The sequence below is a fragment of the Microtus oregoni genome, unplaced genomic scaffold (assembly GCF_018167655.1).
Source record: "Microtus oregoni isolate MIOR12 unplaced genomic scaffold, Mior012 000199F_ref0000230, whole genome shotgun sequence".
In the NCBI taxonomy this organism is placed as follows: Eukaryota; Metazoa; Chordata; class Mammalia; order Rodentia; family Cricetidae; genus Microtus; species Microtus oregoni.
Window position 1 is genome coordinate 359,125 of NW_024544858.1, and position 16,096 is coordinate 375,220.

Genomic DNA, 16,096 nt, shown 5'->3' on the forward strand with positions numbered 1-16,096 from the left:
AACCTTACTATCTCTTTGAGTTTTAGGTTTACAACTGGGAAAAGTCAAATTAAGGTCATCTGGTTAGTGTGGTTCATCAGTGTTAACATTCTCAATTGAAATCTCTATATAAGATGATTATAGACTGTGTACTCCACCTTTATTGCTTTAGAATTCACAGCCCTTAGCTGGAGTTTTCACAACCAGACGTAATTTGCCTATTTTAAAAAAATTATTATGCCTTTTTCCTCTTCTGGGGACGGTGCTTAGAGGCACTCAGAATGGTCCAGCGTTTGACATCCTACAACACAGCCTCCAACAAAACTAGGCTGTCTCGAACCCCTGGCAACAGGATTGTTTACCTTTACACCAAGAAGGTTGGAAAAGCACCTAAATCAGTGTGCGGTGTGTGCCCAGGCCGACTCTGAGGGGTTCGTGCTATGAGACCGAAAGTCCTCATGAGATTGTTGAAGACAAAGAAGCATGTCAGCCGGGCCTATGGTGGCTCCATGTGTGCCAAGTGTGTCCGTGACAGGATCAAGTGGGCTTTCCTTATTGAGGAGCAGAAAATTGTTGTGAAAGTGTTGAAGGCACAAGCGCAGAGTCAGAAAGCGAAATAAATGTGTGGTTTTTTAAATAAAAAAAATTATTATTGCATAGGTATATGGTAGGGGGTGGTGGATACATATCTCAACATTCACATGGAGGACAGAAGGTGACTTTGTGAAGTTGGCTATCTCTTTATTTTTATATTGTTTCTGCCCCACTTATTTCATTTTCCAAGCGCTCCCCTGACATTTTAATCTATCTTAAGCCTTGGCTACATTATGAGATTTTGTTTCAAAAATCAAAACTAACAAGAATTTTGTCTATACATCAAATTATCACCAAAGAATAATATTGGAAACAGAAAAGAAAAATTACCATTTATTATACAAGGATCCATAATAAAGACTACCAACAGATTTTATAGAAGAAAATCTTTGGACACTAAAAGTCAGTGAGCTGCCACATTGAAAGTGCTGACTGAAAACAAGCTGGAAAACCCCACAAGTGAGAGAGATAATATAAAACAACATGGAAGCTGGAGAGATGATCCAGTGGACAATAGCAGCATACTTCTCTCATACAGGATCTGGATTCAGTTCGCAGCACCCACAGGGAATCTTGCTACTTTATATCACTCCAGTTTAAAGGGATCCGGTCCCTTCTTCTGACTTCCATAGGCACTAGGTATGTAAATAAATCCAAGAAAAACACATGTAAGGAGAAATTTCTTTTTAAGAAAATCTATTAGAGCAGTAAATGCTCTTATGAGACATCTCTCCAGCACCTGCATTTGACTCCTGTCCTTACAGTACCATGTGCTGTATTGGTCTGTAGGGACAGGTACATGAGGTAGGCATGCTAACTCTTTAGATACCAGGTATCTATACAGGGATCCGGTGTACCCACTTCTCTCTGTGAGGAGGGATTCCCCTCTGTATGCTGTGAATATCATTGGTTAATGAAGGAACTGCTTTGGGCCTATAGCAGAGCTATAGGGGAACAGAACTAGGCAGGGAAAACTAAGCAGAATTCTGGGAGAAAGGAGGTGGAGTCAGGGAGAAGCCATGTAGCCCTGCTGGAGCTGAATGGAACTTTACCTAGTAAGCCGCTGCCACATGACAATATACAGATTAATGGAGATGGGTTAAATTAATATGTAAAAGTTAGCCAATAAGAAGCTAGAGCTAATGGGCTAAGCAGTGATTTAAATAATATAGTTTGTCTGATTATTTCAGGGCCCTTCTTACTACATCTCTGTGGGTTCAGGATCATGTCCCAGCTTCATTTATTATCAGAGTTGGAGCAGATCTGTCACCTCTCTTCTAGGATGGTAGTGTAGATTAGGCCCACCTGATGATGGAAAGCAGAGTTGAGATGGCCCTTCTGGGGACTGGGAGTGGAGTAAGAAATGCTTCTTGATACTAAGAAAAAGCTCCAGCTAAGCAGTGTAAGCAGGAAGCCCCAGAGGAGCCACAGTGAATGGAATCTGCAGCAGAGCCCACATGCTTTCCGTGAAGACTTTTCCTGTGGAAGCCTGGACATAAGAGGGACAGTTGAAGCTGCCCTTTTACCATGGCAGATCTCAAGTATATTGGGGAAGTGATTTCATCCAGATGACTGACTGTTTCATTATTGTAAAGCTCTCCCTGGAACTTAGAGAGACTGGAGGTGAGTCAGATAATACAAGTGTAGAGGAAGTAATTCTGTGGGTTCACAGACAGGTGCTGACAAACCAGGGCTTCTAAAAGCTCAGCAGCCAGAGATGTAGAGTAGAGGCTTTGGTTACTCTCTGCTGTAAGTCATTTTCTCTTTCTGAGATGACCCTGACACAGAAAGACCATCTGTAGACTGTAGACAGAGACTGCGCTTTAGTTTCCTGGTCACCCAGATACGGATAATTTCACAGAAACTATATTAAGTACAACACAGTTTGGCCAATGGCTTAGGCATATTCCTAGCTAGATCTTAGATGAACCCATTTCTATTAATCTATGTATTGCCATGAGTCTATGACTTACTTGTAATGTTCTGGCATCTTTCTCCTTCAGTGGACCCAGATTGGAAGCTGAAGATCAGCTTGCCTTAGCAGATGGGGGTGGGTGATGGGAGTGGCTTGTCTCTTAAAGGGACAGGACAGACCATTACATACCCATCTCTTTTTTAAATAAAAATGCAGGAGGTTAGGCACAACAGGTTAAAGGAATTAGGGCGGTAGATTCTCAAGAGTGCTTCCTGCTTATTTGTGGGTGTCATCTTGGGGGGGGGCTAAGAAAGCTGGGTGCTGGTCACATCCTGGGTAGATAGTCTCTTAATACTTTTTTAAGGTATTGGCAGAACAAAGAACAAAGTTAAGTTTAGGAAAAAAAATTAGGATCAGGAAATTGAGAGTGGTGTATCTGACCTGTTTAAGGTGGATACTTCAATTTGGCTCCCTGGAACTCACAAGAATTCTTTGGGTTTGTGAAAACAGAAGAATTTTACATCTAAATGTCAAATTTGAAGTGGAGAACTTCTAGAAGACACTTGAAACTAGGCCCCTTTGAGTTTGGCAACCTATGTAGTCCTTGGAATTTTTATCTAAGGTCCTGATGTATTGAGAAAGTAAGAGAACACCTTTTCTAAAACAGGGAAATTGCATGGTAGGGTCTTTGGCTGAGGGGTGGCATCAGATCCTGAGAACCCACGTTTTTCTACAGTTGGGGCTGTGGTTATCCATCCCAAGGCCACTGTGGACCTTGTTTATAATGCCCTTGAGTTACCCTGTGTTCCTCTCGTGCAAAATTGTCTGAGTAGCCTCCTTCTGAATTTGTAAAACTGAACCCATTGGTGTTGAATTTGGCACAAATCTCCAGCCAACCTGGATAGGTCTGTCCTAAAAGGGGAAGCCAGAGCTAGGAACTACTGTGCATTGTGCCTTCAGCTCACCGTCCTGTCATTCAGGCCTCACTCTCCAATCAGAGCCTCTTGCGGACCCACCAGTCAGATAGATGGGAGGGTACTTCTGGGAGCCAGGCTTCTGGCTCAGCTTGTTTCCTGTGAAAGTCGGAAGTTACACTGTGTGTTGTGCCTTGGGCTCCATCGTGGGGAGAAAGCGGGTTAGCTTGGCAACTGCACCATGGTGAGTAAAAGAGCCTGTTCTCCACAGATAGGGAGAAGTGGCTGGCCTTGGTGAGAAAGAGGCTGCTGTCTCTAGACTGTGTGGCGCGGCTGACTGAGCTGCGAGAGGTGGTGTGGTGAGTCCTCCCCTGGTTTGGTGGGAGTCTGGGGGCTAGACAGAGTTCGGCGTGTTCCTGCTGGTTCTGTGTGGTCCTGCGTGATCCTTGCAACTCCCTGGCCCAGGGAGGCAGCCCCTGAATAACCTCACTCCGCTGGCTGCATCTGCACACAGCACTGGGAGCAGGACTGTACTTAGAAATATCCTTGTTGTTGACGTCACTATGAAAGGCGCGCTGTAGTCCTTGTATTGTCAGTGTGGAAGGCAAATTTGCCAAGCTCGGAGAACCCTGGTCTCTAGCGTCTTCCAAAAGTTCTACATTTTTAACATTTAACATTTAGGTTTTGGATCCGCCTGGAGTTAATTTTGTGGGGCTTGTAAAGGATTATCTCCTGTGTAGAGTGTTAGGAAAAGACGAGCAGCTCCGCCGGCGCCAAGAAATCCAATCAGGTCAAATCAAACCAAATTAAAACGCCCGTGTTTTATTAAATGCACACTCTCGGGTGGCCGAGAGCACGTGCAAAATCCGGGACCCACGTGTTCTTCCCCTGGACGTAAATACCCGGTGGGAGTGGTCCTGAACCCTCTCTGGAATGCTGGGATTTGGAGTCCAGACCAACGCAACTCCTAGGCCTGGGGGCTGGGATGGATATCAAGGGCGGGGATGACGCTCCCAACTTAACATCACATAGAGTCTAGACTGTGATGTAGAAGAGTAGAATTAATTGTAATAGAATTGATGGTATAAGGATTTACCCGTTCTTAGGAGAACTTAAGTCACAAAGTAGAATTTAGGTAAGGGCGGGCTCCATCCCAAATACCCCTAAGATAAGTAGTACACTAACCATGCCTGTTAGAGAATGGTATGGGAAGATCGAAAGTTTGTTAAACAGTAATTTTTTTTTTGTTAAACAGTATTAATCACCTTTAGAGCTGAATTCCCATAACAAGGGAGACAACCCTGATTTACAGTCAGCAGAAAGGCCCATCCCTTTGTTAAAAGACAGGCCTCTAAATGCTGTCAAGGGGCCATTCCAGGTACAGTCAACATTAAGTCCTGGTGCGCCATGAAGGTATACTAATTCTAGAACAGCTGCATCTCTAGTCTTTTTGAAAATCATTTAGAGTCAAGGTCTTTCATATTGATTGAGGTGGACTTGAACCCTGTCTGTAGTCCTACAGGGCATTGCCCTTGGCTCTCCTCCCAACTGACCACCCTCAATTCTTAGTTTACAGGTCTGCAGCACCACAGTTCTAAAGTTACCAGTTTGAGTTGCATAGTGGGCTATCCATTGCAGTAACAGGAAAAGGATTTGACCGTGGAGCATGGCTTCTCCCTGTAGAATGAAAGAAGATCAGTGTGCTGTGTACACTGCAGGGGGAAACCGACTAGACAATAGCTTGATCACAGACTGAAGCTGCAGGGGTCTTCATCATAAAGAATGACCTGAAAGGGCAGGGTGAACAACATTCTGTGTAATTTCCCAGCATGCATTAATTTCTTCCATGTGAATGAAGACAGACAGAATTAATGGGTGTACAATTTAGGGAGGGTAGCTTGAGCTATTGAATGTTCAGTTTCTAATTGTGGAACTCTCTTATGCAGATGTGTGCAATCCTGGTTGACACAGTAAGTTAGCTCAGAGGTTTGAGACACAGGCCATTGGCTGGAAACCTGTGTTAGCTTATAGCACTCAGCAGCTAACATTTTACATGGGACAAAGTCATACAGTCTCTTATTAATGGCATTCATTAATGCTGGGAACAATATGACTTCACTGGGGGACAAGGCCTGAGAAAAACATGAGTAAGTTTTCCTTTTGGCAAGGCCAAGGAGAATTTAATACATTTTTGATAAGGCCAATATATAGTTTGCTGTCTAATTCTGTGCATGACTCCAGGAGCATATTGCTACCTGCTCTCCTTGCTTTCCTTACAAAAATTATTGTTGATTGCCTTTAGTGTCACTTTCTTAGAGCGATAGATGAAATGAGTATTTTATTAGGAAAACTTTCCCCTGATGATTCTTCTCTGGGTGAGCCAGAGGGGATGTTGTTAAAAATATACAGTGGATCTGATTCAGCTCTTAAAGCCTTTGTTGTTTGAAGTATTACCTTGAATTCAGGATTCTCAAGAACAGGATGCTGCCTTTCCAAAGCACCTTGTGAGTAGTCTGAAAGAGTCACAGTAGTTCAAGACATGACATATTTGCATGATTGTCCTTGAGAGAATGATTCTAACCACAGGAGTCTAAGAGTAATGCAAAAGAATAAATGATATCAAGAGTTAATAGGAAGAATTTAAGAACAAGGAATGAAGTAGTATCATAGAAACCCACAATGCCCTAATTTCTCTGTGTCAATACTGCAGGAGCCAGTGTTGTAGGAAGCTGAGAGGAAGGGGATATGAGAACGAGGAATACCAGCAGTGCCAACTATTAAGAGCAAACTTTTTAGTTATGTAGCTAAAAGGATGACAGGAGGAAGTCTGGTATGTCCCTTATAGGAGACAGCGTAGTATTCAATATAGACTGAGGTTATTCAGCCTTGACTGAGTTGATTTTAGATTTGATTAGAGCTGAAATTCTCTTTTACTTTGCATCATGATGTAACTGCAAATGTTGCCAACTGGACACACTGTTCCACCTGTAGGTGTGCCTAGTTAGTAAATACCTATACTCCTCAAGGTGTTCCACATAATATAAACAGAAGGAACATTGCCAAACTCCTTTTATGAGATTAGTTACCCAGATACTGAAACCACACAAAGACTCAACCAAGAAAGAGAATTACAGATCAATCTCTCTCATGATCATAGATGCAAATGTATTCAATAAAATGCTGGCAAACTGAATCCAAGAACACATCATCTGTGGTCTCTATGTCTACATAACACTTGACCAGGACCTTTTCTAGCTTTCATTGTTTCCACCGAGAAGTCAGGTGTAATTCTAATAGGTTTGCCTTTATATGCTACTTGGACATTTTCCTTTTCAGTTCTTAATATTTTTTATTATGTATGTTTATTGTTTTGATAATTATGTGACAAGGGGACATTATTTTGGTCCAGTCTGTTTGGTGTTCTGTAAGCTTCTTTTACCTTCATAGGCATATCCTTCTTTAGGTTTTCTTCTATGATTTTGTTGAGTATATTTTTCTGGGCATTTAAGTTGGACTTTTTCTCCTTTTATCCCTGTTATTCTTAAGTTTGGTGTTCTAGATTTTCTTTGACCTATGAATCTATTTCCTCTATTGTGTCTTCAGTACCTTAGATTCTTTCTTCCATCTCTTGTATTCTGCTGTTTAAGCTTGCATTTGTGGTTCCTGATCATTTACCCATAATTTCCATTTCCAGAATTCCCTCGGTTTGTGTTTTCTTTATTGTTTCTATTTTGGTTTTCAAGTCTTGAATCATTTTTTTTTTCATCTGTTTGATTGCTTTTTCTTGGTTTTCTCTAAGGATTTTGTTGATTTCTTCCAATTTTTTGTTTGTCTTTCCCCCCACTTCTTTGAGGGAATTTTTCATTTCCTCTTTAAGGGCCTGAAACATTTTCCTAAAGTTATTTTTTTTTGGCATTTTCTGCTTCTTCTGTGTTGAGGTGTTCAAGTCTTGCTGCTGTTAGAGCCACTGATTTTTTTCATGGTGCTGTGTTCCCCTTTGTGTTGTTCAGTGTGTTGTCTACCCATCTTTTCCTCCAATTGGTGTAGTTGGGGTTGTGTCTCTGGTGGTCAGTCTTCCGCGTGCCAGTGAATCCTAGGCTCAGATGGTCTCTCCTTGTGGTGGAGTTAGGGTTATGGTTCCAGTCACAACAGATGTTGCTCAATGGCAGAGCAGAGGTTAGGGGCAGGTAGGTGGGCCTTCCTTGCCTACTGGCTTCAGTGGAAGTTGGGCGTGGGTGGGCAGGCCTTCCTTGTGTGCTGGCTTTGGTGGAGGTCAGGAGTGGGTGGGCCTTCCTTACCTGCTAACTCTAGCAGTGGTTGGGTATGGGCGGGCCGTCCTTGTCTCCTGGCACTGGTGGAGTTCGGGCATGGGCAGGCTGCTGGGCCATCTTTGCTTGCTGGCTCCAGCAGAGGTCAGGAATGGGCGGGCCTCCCTTGCTTGCTGGCTCAGGTGGTGGTTAGTCATGGACAACCAGGCTTTCCTTGCCTGCTAGATCTGGCTAAGGTTGGACATAGCAGGAGGGCCTTCCTTGTCTGCTGACTCTTCCAGAGGTCGGGTGTGGACAGGCTAGTGGGACTTTGCCTGGTGGATCTGGCAGAGGTCCCCAATGTAGTCTTGACCTCCAAAAATAGCAATCCTGCCTCCAGGAATCTCAGAATGAGACTCCAAATCTGTCTTTATAAAGCTCTCATAAGCCCTTTTGTCTGCCTTTCCTCTGGGGTTTCCCTATTATTTTTCAGCAGCCACCATGAGTTTAGCCAACCTCTTACCTTTAAAACCTTCTAGTCTCTGCAACTTATGGTGAATATCTGGTGCTGACTGGTTGACAAAAGCTGGGCTGACTACAGACCAATTCTCTGGTGCTTCCAGATTCCAGGGTGTATAGGTGTTATAAACTTCTGTCCCCCTCTCAGGGAATGCTCCTGGTGTTTCTTCAGGCCCTGGCGTACCTGACTAACTTTGGACAGAAACCCCCATTAGAGTCTGGAGGTGGACTTTCAGCCTCTCCCTACATTTTTCTATGTAGAATCCCAACTGAGTCATATCACAGAAAACCCAACATTTATGAGATCTGATTTGGTGGCCAGTCTTCCATCTGGGCCTAGAACCAATTTCTAAGCTTCTGTTCTAATCCTGTCTCTCTCCTCAGTAGTGAAGAGGACTTGGAGCAGTTGAAAACAATCATCCCAAGTTGGTTGGTGAGTGAAAAGAACTGAATACAACAGGTTCAGTGAGCCTTGCTGGCTTCTCAGAAAACTTAAGATTTTATAATTTCCAGTTATAAAGGTTGCTGGTGACCAAGGGCTGGTGACTAGATGTTGCCTGTCCCCAGCATCAGGTTGGTCCACAGCATGCAATGGAAGGGCCACGGAATTCTCCCCAGCTGGTCACTCCTCCTTTTGAGAATGGGTGTGTATGTGGGGAGCTCCTCCATCCCACCCCCTCTGCCTTCCCATACCTCTCATCCTGGGGTACCTGGGGGTAAAGTAGTGGGATAGAAAAGCACCCTTTCTCCCTGTTGCCTGGAGAAAGAAAGGGTACAGGGGCGTGGTAGGCAGTGGTCTGTCCCCCTCTCTCCTTTAAAGAGAATGACCCCATTCCTAACACAAACATTTTGTAGTGAATCATCAGCTTTTTTTTTTAAATAAAATGAACGAGAATTAACATAACATGGCCAAATCTCATACCTCCTCTGGCCTTTTACAACTTACTATACATCCTCAGGTTCCTATCTCTGTTCAGACAGCCTTATCTTTTATTTCTCTTCTCCTTATTATTTTAGTCTCTTGCCTTTTCTCTTACTTTCTAGACATGAAAACTTTTTATCAAAGTTCTTCTTGTGGTTTCCTTTAGTAGTCTAGAATATTGTATGCCTTTAATATTTAAACAAGAACAGCACTCGGGAGGCAGAGGCAGGCGGATCTCTGTGAGTTCAAGACCAGCCTGGTCTACAAGAGCTAGTTCCGGGACAGGCTCCAAAAACCACAGAGAAACCCTGTCTCGAAAAACCACAAAAAAAGAACAGAATCATACATATACCAAAGCAGAAATAACTCTAAATTTGCATCATCACAGTAAAACTTGTACCATGAGAAACATCTAAGACTAGCAGTAGGGTTTTCTTTTTCACCCTAACCAATGATAATCAGCTTCCCCAGCCACCACAGTGATCAGCCATTGGTTCTCTGTTAGGCACCCAAAGTCCTGCCATGTCCTTATCAAGAATGCTTTCACCCCCTCCAGATAATGAGCCCTAAGTCACTGACTTGGGTTTGAAAGTCCTTGGAGCGGTCCAAAATAAGACTCCAGGGAAGAAGTTGAGTTTGACTGATCCACTCCTAAGAGAAGTAAATGAGGTAACATTACAAACAACAGGAAAACACAAAAATAACACTGACAGAAATATATCAGCACAGCACTTAAGAAAGAAACCAGGAACCAAAGTAGGCTGATGGCATGTCTCCCTGGGGAGTTCCGTTTTGCAACAGGTGTGACCTGTGTTCCCTGTTCAACCCTCTGTCCCATCTAGGTGGGCCCAGGACATCTCCCAGCCCACGTGGCCTCTAATGCATCCATCAGTCAAAACCCCAGCCTACAGATTCAGTTAGTTTGAGCCACCCAGATGGGGAAAAAAAAAACAAACCACAAACCACAGAACAAGGGACAGAACAGACCCAGACACAGAGGGCTCGCTTCACTTACCAGCCAGCCAGGTTATCAGATGCTTATCATGGTGGGGTTCTCTGGGGAACTTTATGGACAATGCACCAATTGTTAGGGTCTGAGAGAAGCCTCCAAGAAAAGACCAACAGCCATGTATGTGATAACAAGAGTGCTTTATTGGTTCCAATGTAGCACTTGGCGGCCACTAAAAAAGGTCACAAGCTCCTTTAAGCAGAGTTTGGGAAATTTCAGGGAGGAGAGACTAATCTGTGACTGATTGGTGGAGGAAAGATTAGTCTGGGGTCTGATTGGTTAGAGGGAGGTCCTAGTGCTTAGGGACCTTCTAGCAGCAGGGTAGGGAAAGCTATCTTTAGTTATCAGGAGACTGGGGGTCATGTGCTGAGCCAGCAGAAGGGGCCATGGGGTGACTGCTGAGCTAGCAGAAGACTGGGATGCCTGCTCCTAAATTGTGGTTTTTCTGATGACTGTCTGTTTAGCTCTGTCCCATTTTAGTGAACCGAAACTAAGGCCTGATCTCTATTAGGGCTACTAGGAGAGCCTGTCTTGGCTCTGATCTACCGCCCCCCCCCCCAAGCTTTCTCACTGGTAATGATCTGGGGCCAGGGCTTTGTGGGAGGGGTTGATTCAGATCCTGAGAATCCAACTCTTCCCATCACGTGGAGCTATGGTTCTCAGTCCCAAGGCCTCTGTGGGCTTGGTCAGTAATGTTCTTAAGATACACTGTGTTCCCCTTTTATGGCATTATTTTATTAGACCTCCCTGAATTTGTCCCATTGTATGGTAGTTTCTTTTGCAGCCTGGGAGAGTTCAGCTCTCAGGGCTGCACCCAGGGTCACTAAGAAAATACTTTTTAGAGTAGCAGGGCTTAAAACGATTTCCTATTTAAGAAGATTCATACAATCTGAGGATCATTCCCTTTTATTCTTCTTCAGCTCTAGTTCTCTTCATTGTTTTATTCTCCTTGTTCTCTTTATTCCATTCTGCTCCAATTCTCCACAGCTTATTTCAACAACAAACTTTCTGCAATAAAAAAAATTACAAAAACTGAGGGGAGTGAGTAACCATGGCAGTGCCTGAGCTCAAGGTCCCTAGTTTCCCATCCTGAACCTGGGGCCACATTGCCTTGTGAGACACCCTGCTGAGGAATTCATACAGGGAGTGATTGTGATCTTTATCAGCTAGACTTTTAGTAAGCAAAGAATTGTCATAGTACTTTAGATTGCTTTGTATTAATAGCCTTGGTTAGACATCTACGACTGTCCTTTTTCATGTTTTAAATTATGATGTGTATACAAACCCACTCAGTCTAGTTTGAAATTGCTCTGAGGTTTCAGATCAGCTAAATGTGTGTAGCCTGTCTTAGACTGGGGGAAATTGTTATTTTCTTATGTTATTCTGAGTGAAAAAAAAACCAGACCTTATGGGACAATAGACCAGTTATGAAGCATATCCTAGCATATTTCTGTTCTTCAAAATTATACAGGTTAATGAGAAGTCATCTTCCTGACTATCCATGGATATATGTGTTCACAAGATTGAGATATAATCATGAGATTACATATACATATCATATGAGATACACATTATAGTGCAGATATTGGGGAGATACCACAGTTGTTTCTGCACATGTGGAATTACAGAGAAACAACAGTTTCCAGAGTCAGTAGTTCCATAAGCCTTGCTTGAACAAGGTTCTCCTCCATCAGAGAATTATTCATCTGGTGGGTTGACATCAGAATTATCAATTGCTATCTGCTGCATTTGCATCCTGGCCCACAATAGCTCATGACAGTTTCTGCTGACTTCATAAAAATCTCCCATTTCTTTCCATTCCCCCCTAGAAGTAGTATACACGATATTATTCTTTTTAAGAAGCTTACTTGGTAAGAGGCATAGCTTGTACAGGACCATTTCACCCCAGCCTTTATCTTTTCTACCTTCTCCATTTCCTATCTTTCTCATTTCTGGCACCTCCACCTCAGGACCCTGTCACTGGAGAATAACCTGTTATTTTATGTCACTGTTATACTTAAGAAATAATTCTGGGAATATCTTTGCTGTGTAAATCTTCCATGTGCTAAGTTCCTGTCCCTATTTAAATTGTTCAAAGTGTAACCTGGTGCCTGAACCTAAAATAAGAATGACAGGAAGTTTGTAATGCAAAGTCTGTTCTAAGCTGGCTCCTCTTTGAGCATTAGAGTAAGGTGAAGAAGCATACTAGTACTAAAGCAGTTTTCTTTATTAAACTCTTAAGTGTGTAGAGTGATTTCTTCTTGGGAAGGCATATTAATTCTAGAACATCTGCACTTCCAGCCTTTTAGAAAAATATTTCTGAAACAAGCTTTCCTATGTTGTTGACTCCAGTAGCCTTGATCCCAGTCTGTTGCTCTCCAGGTCATTGACCTTGCTATCCTCTATAGTACACTTCCTAAATTCTTAAATGACTGTACTACCTTGGAATTTTCAAATTTTTAAATTATTAACTACCTATTGCAGTCACAGGAAAAGATTTCCATGAGGAGCATGGCTTCTGCCTTCACACTAGAATAGGGAAAATAGTTCATGGTGTACACTGCAGAGGGGAAACAAGGTCAACAATTAGCTGCTGGAGTCACAATTATGAAAAAGGACTTGATTGTGGCAGGGGGAGTAGTTTTGTAATTTCCAAGCGTGTATTAATTCACGTCCTGTGAATGAAGGCAGACCAAATTGGTAGTTTTTCCACATTGAGAAGGTTAGCTTGAGCCAAATATAAAGATCTTCCAATTAGGGAACTTTTCTTTCTTTCTTTCTTTCTTTCTTTCTTTCTTTCTTTCTTTCTTTCTTAAGCATACAATGTACTGCTGGCAAGGAAGGCACCAGGTCTCATTACAGATGGTTGTGAGCCACCATGTGCTTGCTGGGAATTGAACTCGGAACCTCTGGAAGAGCAGCCATTGCTCTTACCCTCTGAGCCATCTCTCCAGCCCTAGGGAACTTTTCTCTGCAAATATGTTCAGTCCTGCTTGACACAAAGATTGATAAACAGAACTTTGACTGTTACTCTGTCAGGTTACAGATTTCAGCAGCCAACATCTATCAGTCTCTTATTAATGGCATTCCCTCTACTAGGCAAAGGACTACTCTTTTTCTAAGTCAATATAGCTAAGTTTTTTATCTTAAAAATAAATCATTTTCACCATTTAAAAATGCCAATTACTGGTATCATGTTTGAAAATTTCATTTTTTTTAATTGCATTACTGTGCTAATCTCTATTTGTTTCTGTTCTCCAGTGTTTCTCAGTCGTTAGGAATTTCATTTCATTTTCTCAAGTACTATTGATTTATTTCTGTTTAGAGCAATGCCTTCTCAATCCCAGGCTTGCACCACACTGTCAAGTTGATAATTGACTTGAATACTTACTCCTTCCTCTGCTGTCCAGTGCTGGGAAGACAGTTCTGCAGCTCCTTCCAGGCTGGGCCTTGAGTGGTAAGTAAGAAAGAAACATAGACCAGTTAATGAGTGTCCTGCAACATCTCTGGCTTTTATTTGGGAAAATGAAGAGTGACCTGTTCAAGAATTGAGTTCAATGACCAACTTTGAAGCTGATGTAGTCACAGTGCAGAAAGGGAGGGATAGGATGGAGGTTGAAAGCTTTCCTGCGTTGCAGTAGTTGAGGTTAGCAATGTGGATCAGGTAGTCAGGTTTAGATAATCAACAAATATCCTGACTGACCATTTACTGGTGTTCACAGATGAGGGCAATCAAGAATCAGGATAAAATCTGACCCTGTCAAATTACTATAGTTACACTTGTTCAAGTAGACTAGAAGATCTGGCTAAATTATGTGGCTATGATTTGAGATGCACATCCTGGGAGCAAAGGTTGAGTAACCCATCATGTGCTCTCTTTCAAATCCCTAGTCTCTGGAGAACATGGTCATAAAGCCTGTTTCAACTTTTCAAAATAATTCTTTGAGATTATAACTACATCATATATAGTTTCTTTCCTGCCTCTAAGCCCTACCATGACCCTCATTGTTTTCTAACTCATGGCCTCTTTTTGCTTTAACAATTAGTTACACAGTAACAACAGTTACTGTTAGAGGGTGACTTGTGTTTGGCTGCACTGGACATTGAGTGTGTAATGGAAGGTGTACAAGACTGGAAGAATTTCTACTAAATTACAAATTTCCTAGACCATCCCCCTGTCTGCATCTAGGAAGGGGAGAAAAGGAGTTTCTGAGCTGCAGAGAGTTTTCTGTTATGCTTGGTGTTAGTTGGGTGGATAAAATAGATTCCACAACTTGTACCATAATCTATGTTGCAGGAAATAGACATTAGATTATTCTTTGACATTGTTTAGTGTGTAGGGCATCTTTGAGACTGAGTTTATCTGAAACCTCAAGGGGCATGAGAGTTTTCAGAGCCATAGCAGGAGATTACCTCCATTTGTAGAGTGGGCTCTAGAACATGGGCTTCTCTTTGGAAGAAATATCTGTAGCTGGAGAGTCAGAAACATAACAAATTTAGTGTCTGTTTGAGTTAATTTGGTAGGTGTTATAAAGTCTGTTTATTTAGTTTTTTTTTATTGCGAAAAGAAGAAAAAAAACATAAACAAAAAACAAGTTTCCACCTCCTCCCAGCCTCCCATTTCCCTTCCCCTCCTCCCACCCTTCTCCCCCTCCTCCCACCCTTCACCCCCTCCTCCCACCCTTCTCCCCCTCCCCCCACTCCTCTCCCCCTCCCTCTCCAGTCCACAGAGCAGTCCGGGTTCCCTGCCCTGTGTTAAGTCCTAGGTCCTCTCCGTCCATATCTAGGAAGGTGAACATCCAAACTGGCTAGGTTTGGTTCACCTTCTTCCTTAGTGAAGTAATAAGGGCGGCGGGGCCGCTTCCCCAGCACCCCAGCCGCCCGCTAGGCTAGCTTATGCCCCAAAATAATTACACAGACACTGTAGTCTTTTAAGCACTGCTTGGCCCTTTAGCTCTAGCACTTACAGGCTAATTCTCACATCCCGATCAACCCATCTCTAATAATTTGTGAGAATTGGTCTTACTGGGAAGATTCTAGCCTAGTCCATCCTGGGTCAGAGCTTCATGCCGGGAGCGGGGCATGGTGTCTCTCTCAGGCGTCTGCTCCCTAGAGGAGCTGTGGAGTCTCTGACCTCACTTCCTCTTCCTCCCAGCATTTTGTTCTGTTTACTCCACCCACAGGGCCAAGCAGTTTCTTTATTGGCCAATGACCTTCCTCCATCATTTCCCCTTTTTCGGTTTAAACAAAAAAAAGGCTTTAACTTTAACATAGCAAAATTACATATAACAAAACAGTTATCAAGTAAAAGTTACAATAATCTTTATCATAACTAAGGAAAACTATAACTATAACTAACTATTCTTAACTCCATCAAAGACTCCAGAAAGATATAATATTACCTAAGTAAACAAGAACTAAGAAACTTCAAACTCTAGAAATGACAGAGACATCTCGCTGCCTGGACAGTCACCCAAAGTTCCTCTGTACTGTTGGGGCATCCATCTTCAGCCTTCAGGCCCATGGTATCCAGCAGACATTTCCATAAAGCAGGAAAATTTAAAGTCAGTTCAGTCACTATCTGTTTTGTCCTGCAGAATGTCTCGCAGACTCTTTCAAAATGAATCAGGAACCCCGAAAGATCATCTCACCTTAGGCAAGTTCAGTAGTCCTCTCTCTGCAGGTTCTCTGTGTCCAGTTTATGCAATAGTCCAGGCAAGAGCAGTTTCTTGCCCAAATGGCTATCAAACTCCATAAGGTGCCTCTTCGATGCCCATCTTCCTCTTGAAGTAGATTGGTGCTGCCAGGAGCAGACGTGTCTCATTGTCATGAAAAGTCCTCAGTTATTAAAACATTAAATGTCCTATTCTGTAATCTTTGAAAGACATGAAGAATGTCTATCTAAAATATATCTCTATATATCTAGAAAATCTAACTAACATGACTACAAGCTTTACTATTATCGATGATCATCTATTAACAACCTATATTTCTTAA

The 16,096-nt window shown here is 42.6% G+C and overlaps 1 long non-coding RNA gene and 1 pseudogene across 1 annotated transcript; both read left to right on the top strand.

Moving 5' to 3' along the window:
• Window positions 1-260: 260 nt before the first annotated feature.
• LOC121445493 lies at window positions 261-599 on the top strand (annotated as a pseudogene).
• A 3,017-nt stretch (window positions 600-3,616) lies between these two features.
• On the top strand, window positions 3,617-13,534 carry LOC121445495. Its single transcript, XR_005973939.1, has 3 exons — window positions 3,617-3,646; window positions 8,553-8,601; window positions 13,425-13,534. It is a non-coding gene; the product is annotated as an uncharacterized LOC121445495 (long non-coding RNA).
• The last annotated feature ends 2,562 nt before the right edge of the window (window positions 13,535-16,096 follow it).